Below are 20,157 nucleotides of genomic sequence, written 5' to 3'. Positions count from 1 at the left end.
CATTGAACACATCTTTGTAAAGAGTTGTATTCACAAAGCTTATAGCATTGTGAAGGACCCCAAGTCTCTTTGTTCCACTTTCATCTAACAGAAGGAACCATTCTGCCAGGTTCTGAAAGGGTGGCACGGTGGATCAATGGTTGTTCTGCTGACTTGCAGTAAGGAGAAAGAAGAAGATGAGAGACACCAGAGCCAACAATGCAGACGAGCTTAAGACCGCTATCAAAGCACCCTGGGCTTCCATAACACCTCAGCAGTGCCACCATGCCACACTGATGCATTCTTGTAAAAGGAGCCCCGTGTTGAGTGCATACATGGACAATCTTTTCAGTAAGCCAACATTTCTCTATTAAAAATCTTTTTTATGTAATATTCAATTTTTTTTCAGATACTGAATTTTGAAAATAAACAAAATGAAAAGAAATAAACATTTGAAATATATCACTCTGTGTGTAATGAATCTATTTAATATATGAGTTTCACTTTTTGAATTGCATTTCTGAAATAAATTAACTTTTCGATGATATTCTAATTTATTGAGATGCACCTGTATGGTGTTAACATTTGAAGCCTATGAAAAAAATTCATAATCCTGGCCCACCTTAAATTCCTTCTCACCTCTCCATCAGCGTCGTTTGTTTTGTAAATGTGTCGATCAGCACAAGCAGCAAGCTGCCTGCTATCCCATCCCACCCCTCAATGGAGCTTAACTCAGGCCAAAAATTATCTCCGCTCAAGATGTGCCTGGAGTTGTACAGGGTAAATAATACAGTATATCGTTATTTGGAATACATGCATTTCTTGTGCGTTGGGTGTCTACAAAGAGGGTAAGTCTAGCATGAAATGCGAGGCAAGAATTTTTAAACACATAACTAAAAAAGAAATGTTTTTCATATTTTAGTAATAATTGACAAAATGTAGACATGAAGTGTATAATGTGTGAAGACTGAAGTCCAAATATCAAATAAATACTTTTACAAAATGTACAAATATAACAAAATAAGTTTGCTTGTATTCAAGAATATAACCGTAGAAAAAAAAAAATTAGGTTAGGGTAGGATGCTGACACGACAGCTTTGGTGGTCCAGCGGCAAGAACCGCTGATTCATAATCAAGAGGTCGCCGCTTCGATTACGAGTGCAACTGTTTTAAGTAGTGAGCTGCTCTTATTGTTGCTATTATACTGTAGAATTAAAACATACATTTGATTTGAGTCTGTAACAGCCGGTGTAAATGTATGGTACTTGTAAGAGTTACTGTTTTTTTTTTATTTACTTTTATTTTCTCAGTCACATTCACGCTCCCCCCGATCTGACACTGCTGTTTTCAAATGAAGACTTGCTATTATAGAGGTGAACTCAGATGAGGATGAGGGTTCTACAAAGGAGAAAGAGAACAGAAGCCCTCCCTGCAAGAAACGTCCACTCACATATAACAATAACTCAGCTGCACCAGGCGTAAAGGCGAAAGATGGCACCGTTTGGATGCAGCAACGGGTCGTGCATCATCCTGCCTGTCAGTCTGCCCCACACATGTCCTTCAACGAAACAGCACGGCTTACAGAGCTCGTCAACGTATCGTGCAAAGTCCAGATTGTGATTATGTTTTGTGATGGTCTTTATATAAAAACATTTATATGTTACTTATATAAAAGCCACATCGAATGTTATTTACCTTAATTTATTAATGTATCTTCCTACAGCAGCGCTTCCCGAAGGGTGCAAGCAACTGTTGCTGGGGGTGCCAGAATCCATCGTGGAAGAAAAATGAAAAACATCATTTGTACAAAATCTTAATTTATCTATCCATTCCTAAATAATTAAATGGGCAGGCTATTTTGTATCAGTGCAATACGCTGCTTGTTAAAACGGATAACTTCCACTCTTACGCGCACTTAGTGCTTGCGTGGGTATTATGAACTATCGTATCTGTTCAAGTTCTATTTAAATTTTAAATATAAGTAAGTTTTATTTAGTCAACAGAAATATCTTTGGTAGGAATGTAAGTTAAATTTAGTCATTCTTCACCATAGAAATCTAAAGACTAAATTCAACTTACATTCCTACCAAAGATATTTCTGTCGACTAAATAGAACCTACTTATATCCAAATATAACTTGAAAAGTTATATTTTTCGAATCTGACCGCACATTTTAGATTGACTTGACGCGCACTATATTGAGCCCGCGTGCTATTGTGCTCTCGCCTGCCTGCCTCAATAAGTTCCCATCGCTTTGCTCTTACTTTTTTACCGTTCATTTAATAATGGGTAGTCGCGAACAAATTTGAAAATGGAAGGAGGATTACACTGAGTATGGTTTTACCAAAACAATTATTTATGGAGAATAAAGTATCCATTATTCATAAAGCTTCAATTGGTGATCTGTTTATCTGCGTTAACCTCATATTTTTTCATACTTCTTCTCAAACCAAGGGGGTGCGAAATCGGCCTCGTCCGTCACGGGGGTGTGAGGGTAAAATGAATCAGGAAGCGCTGGTCTACAGTGTAAAGTCACAAGTAGACTGCAGAGCTTCCTCTGCTTGATCGACACTGACATGCTCACAAAGTACAGCGACGGCAAAATTACGATGGCAGCTTCCACCTGCAGCTATGGACTCTTCAGTACGCAAGCGGCTCTCCACGTTAGTGTGCCCAAAAAAAGAAGTCTGACTGCATTCTCGTACCATTGCTCGCGTACTGAAGTGTCAGCATGCACTTTTCATGGCATTACACACGTACCTTGTCAGCATAAATTCCATATTTGATTGAGGTCACATTAAGGTTTTACCAATGGTTCTGATAGTTTGATTCTTGTTTTGCAGCTTCATAATGGTGTAAAGAAGCAAAAGCACCTGAAGGCAAACCTTATCTATTAAAAGTATGCAAAAGGAGTAAAATAAAATGCATGGTACTGCGCTAAATTGAGCCGTAATATAAATCAATCGATCTTTCTGCCCAAGGTGGCATTGTTTCCTCTTAAGCTGGATTCTGGGAGGAAGAGGAGGGTCCAGGTGGTCTGACCCTGGAAGTGACATCACAGTTGGTAAAGTGTCAATGTTCCTTTCTGCAGGAGGGGAAGGAGAAGAAAGAATGTTATTACGTTGTGCCCCCTCATGTCTTGGTGAGAATTTACAACTACATAAACCTGTAGGTTGTTCACCAGGATATCCATTTTTAGATCTTTTCTTAGAATCATTCTGTGTATTCAGTCAGTGATTCAGTTTTAGGGTTCAAGTGACATGGAGCTGATCTGAACAGTAGCAGTGCCATTACTCGAAGGACAAGTTACTCAGAAGTGAACTTTTTTTTTTTATAAAAGCTGCTGAAAAAAGGCACCATATTCATTTTATAATGTTTTCAGAAAAGGGTAAAGTATGATGTTAATAATTAATTGCCTTTTGGAATCTTCATGTCACTGACTAACATGCCTATTAATCCCTAAGTCAATACAAACACCACTACTCCAGTGGCAATTACTCTCTTACTAATCAACTCTAATATAAAAAGGGCCGATTAGCAAAATTAAATGACATGCCTTCAGAAAATCATTTCTAATTCTTTTAGTTAATATCCTAATCAATTCATTGTAATTGCATCATCTACCATGTAGAATTGTGAAATTAGATTGTGCCAGTGATTGTTACAGCGCTTTTTATGCCTAAATATCTATACAATTTCTTTAACATAATAAAAGCCATTTGTCAAAATTGATAACAAATGCAAATGCATCTAAAAATATACCATATGATCCATGTCTGGACTTGTGGTTTTAAAATACCAGCCCTGCTCGCTTTTCCTGCCAATGTGCAAGGGCATTTTAATTATGCAGGCTAAACCCTTAAAATAATTGTGCGTAGAGTTTCAAATTTGTAATTGTGAATACAGCTATGACCTTACAATAATGGTGCATATAGTTTGCAATTTGTAATTGTGTGTAAAGCTAAGATTTTACAATAATGGTGCATTGAGTTTCTCATTTGTAATTTTGAGTACAGCTACTGTATGACCTACTGTATGACTCAGCTAAGATCTTACAATAATGGTGTATATAATTTGTAATTGTGCACAGAGCTAAGACTTTACAATAGTGGAGCATATAGCTTCTAATTTTTAATTTTGTGTACAGCTAAGATATTACAATAATGGCACATAGAGTATCTGATTTATAATTTTGTCTACAGCTGCTGTATGACCTCACAATAATGGTGCTTATTATTTGTAATTTGTAATGGTGCATACAGCTAAGATGTTACAATAATGGCGCAAGTAGTTTCTAATTTGTAATTGTGTGTACAGCTAAGATGTTACAATAATGGTCCATTGAGTTTCTCATTTGTAATTGAGTGTACAGCTACTGTATGACCTACTGTATGACCCAGCTAAGATCTTACAATAATGGTGCATATAATTTGTAATTGTGTGTAGAGCTAAGACTTTACAATAGTGGAGCATATAGCTTCTAATTTTTAATTTTGTGTACAGCTAAGATATTACAATAATGGCACATAGAGTATCTGATTTATAATTTTGTCTACAGCTGCTGTATGACCTCACAATAATGGTGCTTATTATTTGTAATTTGTAATGGTGCATACAGCTAAGATGTTACAATAATGGCGCAAGTAGTTTCTAATTTGTAATTGTGCGTGCAGCTAAGATATTACAATAATGGCACATTTTTTCTTATTTGTAAATCTGTGTACAGCTAAGATGTTACAATAATGGTCCATTGAGTTTCTCATTTGTAATTGAGTGTACAGCTACTGTATGACCTACTGTATGACCCAGCTAAGATCTTACAATAATGGTGCATATAATTTGTAATTGTATGTACAGCAAAGACCTTACAATGATGGCGCATGTAATTCGTAATTTATAATTGTGTGTACATCTAAGATGTTACAATAATGACAAATCGAGTTTATAATTTGAGATTTTGTCTACAGCTGCTGTATGACCTCACTATAATGGTGCATATTGTTTGTAATTTTTAATTGTTCATAAGTGAAAAATTAAGAAAAACGTACAAAGTAATTGAAACAAAACCACTGACTTAATCAGTTTTAACGTGAAAAGGTACCGATGAAAGAATTGAAGAAGCGGGCTGCTAGGGTGGAGAAAAGAAGAGCTGCTCAGGAAGCAGCAAGCGCATCAACCTCTGTGCAAATGAATGCTAAACTAACAGAGAAAGAGGATGAACACGAGGAATGGTCAAGTCAAGTGTATTCACTGCAAGTTATCATGCAGTGCGCCATTACTGGTTACTATGTAATACTGTACTTGCAAAACATATTTACAAGTGGAAGTCAAGCTAAAGTTAGAAAATGGGATTTATTGGAAAATGGACCAAACCTTCACAAAACTGATCATGTCCTTTCTCACTGTAGTCTCCACCCTTCTAAATGCGCTTGCGCCACCTGCCTGAAAGTGCTGGGATTCCAGCAGAATAAAAGGTTTTGTCTTGTCCTCGCAAACCACTTGTGCACCACATTCTTCTTGACATCATCAATCTTGAATTGACGACCACTCAGATGTATTTTTAATGGTCCGAAAAGGTGGAAATCACACTGTGCTAAATCCGGCAAATAAGGAGGATGTGGTAATACCTCAAACTTCAGTTTCTTCAGACAAGCCTTGGTGTTCTTAGCAGTGTGCGTGTCATTGTCTTGCATCAACAGGACTCCTTGAGACAGCAGTCCCCGTCACTTGGATCAAATAGCAGGCTTCACGTTGGTTTCCAGCAAGTCACAGTAACTTGCACTGGTGACTGGAGTACACCTCGGCATGGAGTGTTCGACAATAAGAAGACAAAATATTTCATTCTGCTGGAATCCAGGCACTGCCTGGCAGGTGTCGCAAGTGTATTGAGAAGGGTGCAGACTACATTAAGAAATGACATGATCGTTTTTGTGAAGGTTTGGTCCATTTTCTAATAAATCCCATTTTCTAATTTTAGCTTGTATACGAGGTGTGATCCAAAAGTTCCCAGAATGCATTTATTCTGTAGCCAGAAGGGGTTGGTTATATCACTCGCCGCTAGGTAGCAGTTCAAGTTGTCCTTGAGAGCTGTTATCACGCGTTATAACGTCAGTGCAATTGTTTTTCAAGTCGCAGTTCTCGTTTAAACTTTGGTTGTGTCTGTGAAGGGTTTTTTCGTGAAAATGAATGATTTGAAAGACCCAAAAAAGCTCAACAAGTTCACAGCAACACCAAGTCAATGCTCATTTGTTTTTTTGATGTGAAGGGTGTCATCCACAAGGAATTTGTACCACAAGGACAGACGGTGAATGGAGCATTCTACAGGGATGTTCGAAGGCGTTTGCAAAATTTAATTCGCCGAACACGTCCTCAGATGTGGGCTGACAAGTCATTTCTTTTGCATCACGACAATGCACCAGCTCACACATCTCTGATTGTGCGCGAATATTTGGCTTCTACAAAGTTTACTGCCATTCCCCACCCTCCGTTCTATCTATTTATCTATCTATCTATTGTGAACCTGGCCCAGACACAGACAGGCGGACATGTTGTTTAAAACACCACACGTTTATTTACACTAATTATTTACAATAAAGGTCACTAAGACCCCAGCCAATGGTCACTTAGACCTCAGTCACGTGCACAATACCCCAAAACAATCACAGTCTTGGCCACAAATGCCTGTCTTCGGGCCGCCTCCACAGCTCCTCTTGCCTCGTCCTCCTTCCACCCGACTCTAGCCTCGAATGAATGGAGACGGCCCCTTTTATATGGTACCTGGATGAGCACCAGGTGTTCCCGGCATTCCTCCTCTGGCCACGCCCCAGCGTGGCGGAAGTGCCGGCTGTCCTCCCGGCTGCTCTCCGGGCGCCGTCATAAATCTTCCCCCCCAGCACTTCCGCCACACCAGGTAACAGGTCCCCAAGGCATTGGGGCGCCTCCTGGCGGTGACCACGGGCCCCCAAAGCAACCCGGAAGGCAACCCCCACGTGATCCAGGGTGGGTGCAGACCCACATCCAGTCCTTCCCGTTGTCCCGGCCGGGTCATGGCCCCTGGCATCCCTGACACTATCTATCTATCTATCTACTGTATCTATCTATCTATCTATCTATCTATTTATCTATTATCTGTTTAGCGCCCTCTGAATTTTTTTTCCTGAGATGAGGCTCAAGGGACACAGATTTGAGACGGTGGAGGAGATCCAAACAGTAACAACCGACGTCTTAAACACACTGACAAAAAACGATTTCCAGAGATGCTTCGAAAGATTGAAATCTCGCTGGGATTGGTGTATCAACTCAGCGGGTGACTATTTTGAAGGAACTGTTCACCATTAATTGTTATTTGATGTGTATGCTTTTAAATAAATGCATTCCTGGAACTTTTGGATCTCACCTTGTATAATTGTATATGCAGTATATTCATGGTGTGGCATAAAGGAGTACGAGAAACAACACTCTCTGGTCTGATAAAACCAAAATTGAAGTGTCTGGCTTCAATGGAGGAAACCAAGCACCACTCATTACCCGTGTAACAGTATTCTAGCAGTGAAGCATTGTGGGGGCTGCATCAAGCTGTGTGGTTGTTTTTATTAAGCATCATGGACTGGGAGACTAGACAGAGCTGAGGGAAAGTTAAATGGAGCAAAGTAGAGAGTTATTCTTCTATTATTATATGATAGTTTCAAAGCATCTAATATATAAACATCTGCACGTGGAAGTGTGTGGGTCTGTCTGTCCGGCCCGGAAGTGCGAGGCTGCAGCATGAAGCTCAAAGAGCCGGCAAGGCGGCACCAAGTTAACGAGTCAGAAGAAAAAAGAAGTAAGAGGCTACAGCACAAAGCTGAAAGAAAGTGACTCCATCGCCAAAGTGAAACTAGCAAGAAAAGACAAACGAGAGAGAAACTTGTTAGCTGCTGATAGACAAGTTTTGGTGAGCATGTCCGCAAAACAAAACCGCCGACTCTGCATTTCAATATTTTTCTGACGATTTCAATAGTTTCTAGGGGCCTGGACTTTTTACAGTGCAGGTTTGCACAGCTAGTATTCTACATAATTGTCTTCTTCTTTCGGCTGCTCCCATTAGGGGGTCGCCACAGCGGATCATCTTTCTTCATATCTTCCTGTCCTCTCCATCTTGTTATACCCATCACCTTCATGTCGTCTCTCACTACATCCATAAACCTTCTCTTAGGCCTTCCTCTTCTCCTCTTGCCTGGCAGCTCTATCCTTAGCACCCCTCTCTCATTATACCCAGCATCTCTCCTCTGCACATGTCCAAACCAACGCAATCTCGCCTCTCTGACTTTGTCTCCCAACTGTCCAACCTGAGCTGACCCTCTAATGTTCTCATTTCTAATCCTGTCCATCCTTGTCACATCCAATACAAATCTTAACATCTTTAACTCTGCCAATTCCAGCTCTGTCTCCTGCCTTCTGGTCAGTTCCACCATCTCCAACCCATATAACAAAGCTGGTCTCACGACCTTCCTGTAGACCTTCCCTTTGACTCTTGCTAGAAATTAGTAGGTTCATGGTAAGAGAGATGATAAAGAACCTGATGGTCAGTCTGGCTGAGCTCTGAAGAAGGTGTGTGCAGATAGGATAATGTCCAGAAGTAAAACTGGAAATCACTGGACCAATTTACTCAGTAGAAGACACATGAAAGCCCACAAGTACTTCGCCAAAGGGCACCTAAAGGACCCTCAGGCTGTGTGACGCAAGATTCTCTCACCTGATTACACCAAGATTGAACAATTTTGGCCTCCATTCTGAGGATCATGTCTGAAGAAAACCAGGCACCACTCCTCACCTGTGCAACTCTATTCCAATAGTGAAGCACAGTGGTAGTGGCATCCTGCTGTGGGGTTTGTGAATTAGGAGACTAGTCAAGGATGAGGGAAAATAAAATAGAGCAAAGTACAGAGATATCCTTAATAAAAACCTGCTCCAGAGTACTCTGGACCCCAGGCTGTTCACCTTCCAACAGAACAGAAACCGTAAGCACAAAGCAAAAACAACACAGGATTGGCTTAGGAACAACTCTGTGAAAGTTCTTGGGCCCAGAATTGAATCCAATCGAAAATTCCTCGAGACACCTAAAAGTAGCGCTGCACTGATGGTCTCCATCCAACCTGACAGAGCTTGAGAGGAAAAACCCCCAAATCAAGATGTCTAAAGCTTCATAGTAAACATTAAGTTTTTACATCTATTCTGAATATTTATTTCAAAATTTTTTACTATATTCTGTATAAAAATAAACCAATATAAAATCTACAGAAGGCATTTTGTTCAATTTGTAACCCTTTTGTTCCGTCCTAATGGGTTTGGGAATATGCACACTTTTAAGACTTCATTCATTCATCCCACAAAGAGTAAAGTGAAGGGTTAAATCAAACTGAGCTGGGAATCACCGCACTGATCTACTAAAGCCCCATTAAAATTCTTCTGGTGACATTCTGTGGCTAAGTGAAATTCTTGTGAACTGGGATTTATGCACAGCTTTCCAGTTGCTTTCACCTTTAACCCCTTGGCTTGACTAAAGCCCCGACCAAAGTGACAGCAAATCATTCTGATCTGGTAGTAAAGCGGGCTTCATGTGGATTGAGCCGAGCCTTTCATATCACAGCCCCTGGATGACAAGGATGCAGATGATGGTATACAACAGATGGAGAAGTCTATCTGCTTAAAGTAATGCAGAACTATAAACTGTCTGGAGTTCAGTTTCCTGAAATGACTAAAACATGTTGCATTTTTACATCTAATTTTTATGTATTTACTAGCTGTACCCCGTGGTTGCGCCCACATAGTAACGAACAGGACAAACATTAAAAATAATTAGACGTTGGCACTGTACCTGATTGTGTCCAGCTCTGATTGGAGAGCATTCCCCGCGTGTGTGAGAAAAGCACATGGCTGTGATATCTCTGGCAATCAGCAGATACCCTCTAAAACACATGGAGCTCTGATCTCTCTCTCAAAAACGTCTAACGTTACTCCTTAACAATCTGTAGATGATAACGTCTCTTGAGCAAACAGGCAACGCTAGCTAAGCGGAGGCAAGGTGCACTCCAACACGTGGCGAGACAGACGTAGACCAACTCGAAACAGAGGCTGGAAAGTTAATGAGGCGGGCCCCGCCCCCCTGCTCTCGCCCCACAGCTACTCTGTTGGATTTGCATAAATACATCGGTACCGCAAGCGAACTCTGGTACTTAGCATGATGAGAGAAGTCGCAAAATCAACCGGAAAGCTCAAGCAAATTATAGAAAATGACCAGATCTAAATCCATTAAGTAATTCTCTCATGAAAAGCGGACAGATAAACAGACAGAACACTCTAGGACCACAAAATTTTTAAAACCGTTTCTTAGCGAGTACGTATGGGCCAAGGGTAACCTACATTCCAAATTTCAAGTCCCAAATCTATCTATCTATCTATCTATCTATCTATCTATCTATCTATCTATCTATCTATCTATCTATCTATCTATCTATCTATCTATCTATCTATCTATCTTTTCATGAATGATAGGGGCGCACCTACCGCCCTGACCTGACACAAACAGGCGGAGACAACAGTTCAGTCCAACACAAGCTCTCCAACTCATGCCAACAGTCTCAAGCAGAGTAATACTTCTTTTACCCCAGAGCCTTGCAGTCCCCTTCCTTCTCCACACCTCATAGGTGAGCTTCTTCCACCTCCTCCCAATTCAGGACCCTCGAGTTGTGGCAGCTGGCCCCTCTTATAGAGTACCCAGAAGTGCTCCAGGTGTTCCACAATCTCTATCCTGCTGCACTTCCAGTTGTGCTGGCAGCCCTGTAAAGGAAAACTCAGTTGTTCTACATGTGCCCCTTGGTGGTGGCCACAGGCCCCACTGTAAACTAAAGGGGCCTTCTATTGTCGGGGCATCCTGGCTGGGTAAGGGCCCTGGCCATCTGCCACTCTATCTATCTATCTATCTATCTATCTATCTATCTATCTATCTATCTATCTATCTATCTATCTATCTATCTATCTATCTAATCCTGCCTACAATACTAAAGTCTATTTATCTATCTATCTATCTATTATATAGTGCCTTTTACACATTGATGATGGAACTGCTAACAACAGCTGCATAATGAATTCTGAGATGTATAGAAACATCTCATCTGATCAAATTCTTTGTTGTTTTATCCTACAATTAGATAAAGATCCAAACACACTGCTGAGGCAGCGGAGGACTTTTTGAAAGCTAAACAAATAGAAATTTCTTGAATGGCCAAGTCAGTTACCTAATTTTAATGCAATTGAGCATACCTTCCAAATGCTGAATAGAAAGCATAAGGGAACAAGCCCCCCGAAACAAGAGGATCCGAAGATGGCAGCATTAGAGGATTGGCAGAGCATCACCAGAGAAGAACCTCAGCACTGGGTAAATCACAGACGTCAAGCAGTCATTGCACACAAGGAATATGTGGCAAAGTCCTAAATATGACAGTGGCTTTAACAGACCCACCATTGATGTATCTCAAACACTATGATGCCCTGAAAACATGGGACCATTACTGAAATGTACTCAGACCCCCTTAAATGAAAGTCTGCAATGTGCACTTTAAACAATTCTGAACAGTTTGATTTGTAATTTTAAACTGTTGAGCAGAGGAGCAAATTAAGGAAAATGTGTCTTTGTCCCAAAAAGTATGGAGGGCATGAAATATGTTGTGTTTGCTTTAAATATTACTATAATTATACCATTACATTCTCTGTAAAATTAGTATGGAAACATGCGTTTGTTTTATGAGATATGTACAAACAGCCCCGGTAGTGCTCACACTCTTATTGCTGTCAGATATTGCTGTGTAGTGATTTCCGCTGCCTATATCAGTTGGCTGTTGCCGTTGATCATGGTGTCAATGCTAACCCCATTGAAATGTCAATTGTCTCCCAAAGTCACTACCATCAGCATTACTCACATTTTTATTTGTGTCAGACATCAATAATAGCAATAATATCCCATATCGCTCCTTGTGTCATGTCAGTAAGGATGCGTTAGTATGATGGTTCTACCACAATTGCTTTCCAATTCTCTAAATGGTACCTCTTCATTTTATCAAATTTAATCATTTGTGAGGGTCAAGTGGTAAAGAGCAAAGGAAAGCAACTATGTAATTAGTCTTCTCTCTTTAAAGTCTTAGAAGTCATTCTAAGAAAATGAGCTTATGCATTGCTTTAGCGTCATAACAACATCAGTCCCATGAAAATTGATTTGTTGAAGTTCATACCGATTAGAGCAGAAGTAGAAAAATATGCTCAGTGGCTATTTTATTAGGTCCACCTGTCTAATGCCTGGTAGGACCTCATTTTGCCTTGATAACGGGTTGAATTCTCTGAGACATGGCCTCAAAAAGCTTCTGGAAACATTCCCTAGGGATTTTGGTAGATATTGACAATGTTAGATTTAAGCAATCCTTGTAGATTTATTTTTTTAGGCAATGCATTCCCTCCCGTTCCACCTCCTCTCAAAGGTGCACTGAGTTGGGGACCACACTGGCCTTTGGAGTACAGTCATGGTTAAAAGTTTTGAGGATGGTTCAAATATTATTTTTCGCAAAGTTTGCTGCTTCCGTTTTTATGATGACAATTTGCATGTACTCCAGAATGTTCTGAAGAGGGCAGCAGGATGGCACAGTGGGTAGCACTGCCGCCTCGCAGTTGGGAGACCCAGGTTCGCTTCCTGGGCCCTTCCTGCATGGAGTTTGCATGTTCTCCCCATGTTTGCGTGGATTTCCTCCGGTTTCCTCCCACAGTACACAGACATGCATGTTAGGTGGATTGGCGGTTTTAAATTATGTGTGTGTGTGTGCCCTGCGGTGGGCTGGCGCCCTGCTCAGGGTTTGTTTCATGCCTTGTGTTGGCTGGGATTGGCTCCAGCAGACCTCCGTGACCCTGTGGTTAGGATATAGCAGGTTGGATAATGGATGGATGGATGTTCTGAAGAAGGGTCAGATGAATTGTAATGAATTGCAAAGTTCCTCTTTGCCACGAAAATGAACTTCATCCCAAAAACCCATTGCCACTGCATATCAACTGTGCCACAAAAAGACCTGCTGAAGTAATTTCAGTGTTTCCACGAGTGAGAGTGTCGACCAGGACAAGGCTGGAGATCACTCTGTCCTACTGACTGAGTTTGAATAGAAAGGTTCAAGTGTTGTGAAGAAGGCTTCAGGGTGCCCAAGAAAGTGCCAGGTCCATCTTTTAAAGTTGATTCAGCCACCAATGCAGAGCTTGCTCAAGAATGGCAGCAGGCAGGTGTGAGAGAGGTGAAGACTTTTGGAGGATGGCCTGGTGGGTGTCAAGAAGGGCAACAAAAAAGCCAAGAAAAACACGGATAGACAGATATTCTGGGATTGGACTGCTGAGGACTGCTGGGGTCAAGTCATTATCTCTGATGAATCCCATTTCTGATTGGAAAAAAGAAAATGTGAGCGGCGCTACCATCAGTCCTGTGTCATGTCAACAGTAAAGCATCCTGAGACCATTCATGTCACGTGGGGTTGCTTCTCAGCCAAGGCAGTGGGCTCACTCATAATTTGGCCTAAGAACACAGCCAGAAATAAAGAATGGGACCAAAACGTCCTGTGAGAGCAACTTCTATCAACCATCCAAGAACAGTTTGGTGACCAACAATGCCTTTGCCAGCATGATGGAGCACTGGGCCATAAGGCAAAAGTGAGAACTAACAAAACATCGAAATTTGGGATCCATGGCCAGGAAACTCCCCAGACCTGTGGTCAATAGGCAGGTGGACATTCAACAACCCACAATTCTGACAAACTTCAAGTATTGATTATGCAAGAATGGGCTGCCATCAGTCAGGAGTTGGCCAAGAACTTGATGGACAACATGCCAGGGTGAATCGCAGAGGTCTTGAAAAAGAAAGAAGGGCCAACACTGCAGATATTGACTCTGTGTATAAACTTCACGTCATTGTCAATAAAAGCCTTTGAAACTTATGACATGCTTGTAATTCTACTTCATCATACCATAGAAACATCTGACAAAATGATGTAAAGCACTGAAGCAGCAAACTTTGTGAAAATGTATATTTGTGCCATTCTCAAAACTTTTGGCCATGACAGTACACTTAGATTGAGATGATGCCTGCTTTGTGACATGGTGAAATATCCATCTGAAAAATGGGAGACAGTAGCCATTAAAGGATGGAAGTGGTCAGCAGTAATGCATAGGTGCTGTTTGTCATTCAGTTGACAGTCGTCGTGTATTAAAAGGTTCAGGCGGCGAGTGAGGAAGCAGAGGGCGTTCTCATTCTACAATAGGGTGTCAAACCCTGTTTAATCTCAGACAAAAAAGTGAAATTAACATGAACATGATGACGCTAGCTCACAAAGTTAGTAATAGCCTGTTATCACCCTCTAGCTGCATTTCTGAGTAGGACTGGCCTGGAGTTGTTCATGACAGTCGGGATCTCAGGTCTAAATGAAACGCCAGCTTCCAAGGATATCGGCCAGACCAGAAAGGGGCGGGGGTTCTGGCTCAGCTTGCCTCCCTAATCTGTTATTAAAATAATAATTAATAATAATACTTTGCATGTATATAGCGCTTTTCTCACTCCTCAAAGCACTCAGCAATTTCAGGTTAAGGGTCTTGCTCAATGGCCCAACAGAGCAAAGTCCCTTTTGGCATTTACGGGATTCGAACCGGCAACCTTCCGATCGCCAGTGCAGATCCCTAGCCTCAGAGCTGCTGTTTCTTATTTGCATCATCCCTTTTCTCCTCACCCATGAACAAGACCCCGAAATACTTAAACTCCCCCATCTGAGGTAGTAAGTCACCTCCCACTTGGAGCGGACAGTCCACCCACCTATTTACTACTGAGGACTGTGGACTCAGATTTGGACTTGCCAATGGGACCACGTCATCTGCAAAAAGCAGTGACAGGCTCTTGTTCGTGAGCAAAGGGAAAGGGAATGGTGAGATCGACAGACAGATTGGGGCAGCAAGTTGAGTTATGTGATTGCTATACCGATCCATAGTGATGAAGAAGATACTGAGCCAGAAAGCAAAGCTCTCGGTTTACTAGTCCATTTACATCTCTACCCTCACTTTACTCTTGCATTTTACTCTGTACTTGTAATATTTCATATTGTATTGGCGATTACTTGTGTTCTGTTCTGTGTATTGTGTTGTATTTACCCCCTTTTTTTGACACCCACTGCACCCAACTTACCTGGAAAGGGGTCTTTCTTCGAATTTCCCTTTCCCAAAGTTTCTTCCATTTTTTCCCTACAAGGGTATTTTTTGGGAGTTTTTCTTGTCTTCTTAAGGCGCTTTTCCACTGCATAGTACGGCACAGAACGGTTCAGTACAGCTCACCTTGGTTCGGCTCAGTTCGGCTCGGTTTGTGTTTCGACTGCAGTTTAGTACCGCTTTAGAGTGGGCGGGATTATTCATGTGTCGTTATAGTTGCGCCGCCTCTACTGCCGTGACACCGTGAAACTTTTACAACAACACGCAGACAACGACAACACTTTAGCTCGACGACGCGCAAGGGTAAGCATCTAAAAAAAGCACATCACTAGCTAACTTTTATCACTGTTGCAAAGCATAAAATGAACTTAACTGCCAGTGTAACATTAAAATGCTGATTCTGGATATTACAGATCTTCCACATTTTGCAAAAAAGTCGCCGCAACAGACCATCTGTTTGGACATTTAACCGTGCTTCAGAGTGGTGGGATGTGATTGTTCCTGGTTTTACAAACACTCAGTGGCTGGAGAACTTTCGAATGTCTGAAGAAACATTCATCCACTTATGCAACAAACTTCGTCCAGCGATGGAGAGACGGGACACAAACTTCCGCGTGTGTGTACCTTTAAAGAAAAGAATAGCCAGTGACGCAGTAATGACGATTTTCTCCGGCCAATCAGTGACCAGCAGTTTACACGTCACGTTTTGGTAACGGTTCAGCGCTTGGAACCTCGGCTGAGGTGGTACTAAAAAAAGGACCAGGTACCAGGTACTGTTCCCAGAAAACCCCCCAAAAGTGAGCTGAACTGAACCGTGTCGTGCTGTACTATGCAGTGGAAAAGCGCCATTAGAGAGTCAAGGCTGGGCGGCGCTGTCAAAAGACAGGGTCTGTTAAAGCCCATTGCAGCACTCCTTGTGTGACTTTGAGTTATACAAGAAATAAATTGTATTGTATTGTATTATACTGTGTTTGCTCTGTGTGCCCTGTGTTGGCTGGGATTGGCTCCAGCAGACCCCTCTGACAATGTATTCGGATTCAGCGGGTTAGAAAATGGATGGATGTTCGCTCTGCGTAGAGAGTGTCAACCTTGTCAAGAGGTTTACTTACCTCAGCAGTGACATTCATGTCTCTGGCGACTGTTCCTATGAAGTTAGTAGAAGGATTGGGGGTTATGAGGTCACTGGAAAGGGGTGCATGGCACTCCCAATATCTCTGCCAAAGAACTAAGGTCCAAGTATTTAGAGTCCAGGGGCCTCATGTATAACACCGTGCGTAGAATTCGCACTATAACATGGCGTAAGCACAAAAGCCGAAATGTGCTTACGCACAGAAAAATCCAGATGCAAGAATCTGTGCGTACTCCAACTTCCACGTTCTTCTGCTACATAAATCCCGATCAGCGTGAAAACTAACGCTCGTGCACACACTTTATGTAACGCCCCAACTCCACCCAGAATTACGCCTCTTTGAATATGCAAATCAATATAAATCGCCCTTAAGCTCAGCCTTCTGTGAAAAGACAATGGGAAAAGCACGGGGAAAATATAAGAATTTCAGCGAATACCAAGTGGAGGCAAAGGAAAAACATACTATTTGTTCAAATAAACCGTGGTATAATCAACAAAAGGAAGTTGATCGAGTGACATAGCGTGTTGGAGAAACTTGAAAGCTCACGTTCACAAAATCGCACAGTGCCAGAAATAAAAAGAAGTCACATATCAAAGTCGCCGTGAAAAGCGAGTTGTAGCCCACTGTCTGAGTGTCATATGAAAGTTTATTAGGTACAGAGAAAAAAAGGCACACAGTGGGGAAAAAGCACAAAATGTCAACTTCAATCTCGACATTTCCACTTTAATCACGTAGTTTATTTTGTCATTAAAGTAGAACATCATAAACTTCATCTTAAAATCGTTTAATTAACCAGTTTCTCAAATCACATCGTAATTAAAGTAGCACGTTAAATGCTTTGTTTTGTATTTGATCTTCTATGTGCTCTATGTGTGTGAATCACTACTTGCTTCTTAAACCGGCTCTCTTCCTCCAACTGGACACAGAATCCATTACATTCGTGATATTACAGCTCTCTGAATAACTAAAATACTGAGATGTATACGTGATATCATTTTCATGATGATAGGAGTTAAAGCACGTTATTAAACATGTGTTTCACTTCGATGAAATAATTTATTGCAGCAGTACTCAGGGGCGGCTCTAGGCTTGTGGTGGCACTGGGCAGAGGAAGAATCGGTGGCTCCTTCGCCCGCCAATGTCAGTAAAGTAGCTTATGCACGGTGGATGGCCTCGTCCGTTGCAGACACTGCATAGCCGCCTTGTGCTCATGACACAAGCATTTAACTTTTGCAAAATTTGTCGCTGCCTTTTTAGCTGTGTTGTTATTTTCTTTCTGTTTATATTCATATATACTGTATAGGCGTAGCCGTCACTGCAGTCAGTGCTTTTCTTTCTCTAAGTAACCGATCGCCATACAATCAGCTCTGTAATAGACGTTAAGCCATCTGTAAGCTTAGCTACCGATTCTTCAAAACGCTTAAAGAACATTGAAATATCTTCGTAGTACATGTTTAATTATTCTATCCTTAACGACACTCCCAGTGAAGAATATAGATTATTTAAATGAAGTTAAAGTTTTATCTGTATAATTTAATAAACATATTTTGCTGCATTTCACCTTAAAAATGATATCGTCATCATATGTAAATACGCGCTTTATAAAGTGGCTCAAGTATTATAATTGTAGTGCAAGTTTACAGTGAGGTGATTGTACTTATAAGTACAAACAGTTCTACAAGGAGCAATTGATTGAGTGCATTTAAAGTTCTTGGGATGAAACTGTTTCTGAACCGCGAGGTCCGTACAGGAAAGGCTTTGAAACGTTTTGCAGTGGCTGAGACAGCGTGTCCTTAAAGCTGTATATCGATAATTCTCTTTCCGATCAGCTGCTGCTGTGATTCACACTCAGATACAGTGATATAAATACTCCGAGTGGTGCAGTGAGAGTAATATGGAAAAGGATGATCTGCTGAAAGAAGAAGAAGAAGAAGAAGAAGAAGAAGTGAGAGTAACAAAACACTAAAGCAGTTATGGTATTTGGAATACTATGGCTATTCCCTGGACCATTATATTGTTACAAGTTAATTACAATCAAATGCGTTACACTAATAAACAATATGCGGTTAGTTTCAGTGTATTTATAAAGCCGCGTCAGGAAAATAAGGTGTAACCACACAGGAACAGTAGCACTGCTTTGATGCTGGGTGCCACCAGTCTGCAAAACTGAGCGGCGAACTTGCGTACGACAAGCCATGAGGTACCGTGGAAAAGTGCGTGGCTTTACGCCAAGTGTAGGTTTTATACATCACGATTTGAACGTGGAAAAGTTCTTATGCAACATTTCTGTGCGTACGCACCGTTTACACATGAGGCCCCAGGTGCTTCCTGTCTTGCTATGTGGTTGCGAGACATGAACGCTATCCAGTGATCCACTCCTGGGCTATACAAAAATAAATTGTGTAAATTGTACTTAATGGTCATAAGCTTTGGGTTATGAGCGACAGAATGAGATTATGGGTACAAGCAGCCGAAATCAGTTCTCTCTGCAGGGTGGATGGGCTCTCCCTTAGAGATAGGGAGAGAAGCGCAGACATCTGGAAATGGCTCAGAGTAGAGCCGCTAACCCACTGCATCGAGAGGAGCCAATTGAGGCGTTTCATCCTGGATGCCTCCCTGTGGGTGCTTTACACCCAGGGCTTGCTGGAGGAAATCATGTCCCAGATGGCCTGGCTACACCTTGGGATCCCACGTAATGGGTTTGGAATTTGACACGGATGCGTCCTGGGCACCTCCCTGTGGATGTTTTACAGGTGCAGCCAGCTGGGACGAGACCCTGGGGAAGACCCAGGGCTCACTGGAGGATAATAACTTCCAGATAACCTGGGAACACCTTGGGACTCCACATTATGGATTTGGCATGTGTGGCTTGGGAAAAGGATGAATGGGCCTCACTGCTAAGACTGTTTCCCCTTAAACCTGGTCTTGGATAAGTGGTGGAAAATGAATGAATTATTTAAGAGAGAAGGTACTCTCTGTGAAAGCCATGTATGTCTCCCCAATCCCAGACTCAGAAAGGCACAGAGACACAAGTCCAAGCACACGATTTTATTTTCCTTTCCCGTCGTGGGAAACGCCTTCCCCATTTCCTACAAATACAACACAACACTCTATAACAATACTGTTCAGTCCCTTCTCTCTCTCTCTTTCTCTTTCTTCTTCTTTTCTCTCTTTTTTCTCTGCCGCTTCCACTCTGCTACCAGCAAGCTTTGTCATCTGGCTTACCGACCGGAGTGAGGCGGCCTCTTTTATACTGTACCCAGAAGTGGTCCAGGTGCACCCGGATCCTCATCCGGCATCACTTCCGAGTGCCCATGCAGCACTTCCGCCACACCCGGATCCTCTTCTGGCAGCACAAGTCCAAGGAGGTTCTGCTCAACCTTTATAACACACCGGTGAGGCCTCGTCTGGTGTCCTATGTGCAGTTTGTGGTCTCCAGGCTACAAAAGGGACATAGCAGCGCTAGAAAATGTCCATAGAAGAGCAACTAGGCTGATTCCAGGGCTACAGGGGATGAGTTATGAAGAAAGATTAAAAAGGTTGAGTCTTTAAATGAGATGAAGAAGAGACCTGACTAAAGTGTTTAAAATTATGAAGGGAATTAGTCCAGTGGATCGAGACGGTGACTTTAAAATGAGTTCATCAAGAACACGGGGACACAGTTGGAAACTTGTTAACGGTAAATTTCACACAAACATTAGGAAGTTTTTCTTTGCACAAAGAATAAGAATAAGCGACCAAGTAGTGAAGTAGGCAGTAAGACTTAAGGGACTTTCTAAACTCTACTGATGTTTTT

This window comes from Polypterus senegalus, chromosome 15 (assembly GCF_016835505.1).
Source record: "Polypterus senegalus isolate Bchr_013 chromosome 15, ASM1683550v1, whole genome shotgun sequence".
NCBI classification, from domain to species: Eukaryota; Metazoa; Chordata; class Cladistia; order Polypteriformes; family Polypteridae; genus Polypterus; species Polypterus senegalus.
Note: the sequence above shows the minus strand (reverse complement) of the source record.